We start from the raw sequence: 2,156 nt of genomic DNA, 5'->3' as shown, positions 1-2,156 counted from the left end.
CATTTAGTGATTTCCAGATACATTACATATGAATCAATATCCTATTAGATTCCTTAGAAACTTTTGTTTGGCCTTGGTCAGCCTAATAGGAATCTATCGTTAAAGCAGAAACTAGCCATCTAAAGTCCTATTTGTCTAATAACAGAACTAGGGGTGGCTATTCCCTTTTCTTGTTCTCCTCTCCGGAGCTGCTTACTGTAGTTGAGAGTGACCATCTTCATCGCTAATCCTCTTAATCTCTTTGGATTAGGTATGATCACCCCTTTGGCTGCTGCAGACCNTCTTCTCTGTTCCCAAACTTAAAGTTTGTCATGAGAAGATCTATCTTCCTTTCTTCTTCTGACTGTCGTTCTTGTCTTTTTCTTCTTCTTTCTCTGTCATCTTCTCTCCTTTTCTCCATTTCCAGTGTACGCTGGACCCTTAGGTTTTCTGCCTGTTTAGCATCCTCCACTGCTTTGCTCATGATTCTTGGTATTTTTGGAGGTGGTCCAGCTGGTTCACTTGCTGCCCTTTTCTTGCCCGTTGTNNNGATATCCCAGTGATTTTCAGAAGCTTGAATATCTCCAGAGTCAGAATTTGTTCAGTGTCTTCTCTGTTCCCAAACTTAAAGTTTGTCATGAGAAGATCTATCTTCCTTTCTTCTTCTGACTGTCGTTCTTGTCTTTTTCTTCTTCTTTCTCTGTCCTCTTCTCTCCTTCTCTCCATTTCCAGTGTACGCTGGACCCTTAGGTTTTCTGCCTGTTTAGCATCCTCCACTGCTTTGCTCATGATTCTTGGTATTTTTGGAGGTGGTCCAGCTGGTTCGCTTGCTGCCATTTTCTTGCCCGTTGTTTCCCCCTTCTTTTTCTCTTTCTTTTCCCCCTTGTTGGCATCATCAGTACGGGAGAGGAGGGTGGACATACCTTCGAAAATAGCTTGAAGTTGGGCAGGGACTTGGTTCGACAGGTCATCGAGTATGGCCTTCATCACATCCTGTCGAAGTTCACTGGAATATTGGAAGGCTCGCAGCTCTGCTCGCATCTCGGCTAATTCAGCCCTCGCACTTGCAGCCTCTGCTCGAGCTACAGCGGCTTCATCAGTGGCTTTCCGTGCTGCATCCTCAGCCCATATCGCCTGTTCGAGAAGTTCGGCATGACNTTGAGTCACGGGATGCAATATGAATGACCATTCAATGCTTGTGTAACTCCAAAGCTGCCATAAAGTTGATGAAACCGCCCCTCACATGCGAAACAGTTCATGGCACTAAATACAAGAAGATAAGATTTGACCATTCATCCCAATTCTATCATTCCCAATTCTAACCTTAGTTGAGAGAATCTATTTTCACATAACGCTTTTGTGAAAATATCTGCTAGTTGCTCCTCCTTTGCAACATATTCCAAAATAATGTCCTTCCTCTCAACATGGTCTCGGATGAAGTGATACTTAATATCAATATGCTTTGTTCTAGAATGTAACACTGGATTGTGGGTGATGGCAATAGCACTTGTATTGTCACACATGATCTTAACCTCCTTACACTCAACCCCATAATCCAGTAATTGTTGCTTCATCCATAAAACCTGAGCACAGCAACTTCCAGCTGCTACATACTCTGCCTCAGCGGTGCTTGTAGCTATTGAATGCTGTTTCTTGCTAAACCATGAGACAAGTCTTCCACCTAGAAACTGACATGTCCCTGATGTGCTTTTTCGATCTATCTTACAGCCGGCAAAGTCCGCATCTGAGTAACCCATAAGTTCGAAAGATCCACCTCTCGAATACCAAAGTCCAACACTTTGCGTACCTTTGAGATATCTAAGAATATTTTTAGATGCATTTAAGTGGCTTTCCTTAGGACTTGCCTGAAACCTAGCACATACACCTACTGCAAAGGATATATCTGGTCTACTAGCAGTTAAATAGAGAAGAGATCCGATGATACCTTGATAAGTTGTCTGATCGACCTCTCGACCTTCACTGTCGACATCGATACGTAGAGAGGTTCCCATGGGTACTTTGACTGAGGATTTCCCTTCTATATTGTATTTTCTGAGCAGATCCTTGGTGTATTTCTCCTGATTGATGAAGATACCTTCCTTAAGCTGTCTCACTTGTAATCCAAGGAAGTAGTTTAGTTCTCCCATCATGCTCATCTCGAACTTCCCTTTCATCAA

The sequence above is a fragment of the Ipomoea triloba genome, chromosome 11 (assembly GCF_003576645.1).
Source record: "Ipomoea triloba cultivar NCNSP0323 chromosome 11, ASM357664v1".
In the NCBI taxonomy this organism is placed as follows: domain Eukaryota; kingdom Viridiplantae; phylum Streptophyta; class Magnoliopsida; order Solanales; family Convolvulaceae; genus Ipomoea; species Ipomoea triloba.
This window is presented reverse-complemented; position numbering follows the sequence as displayed.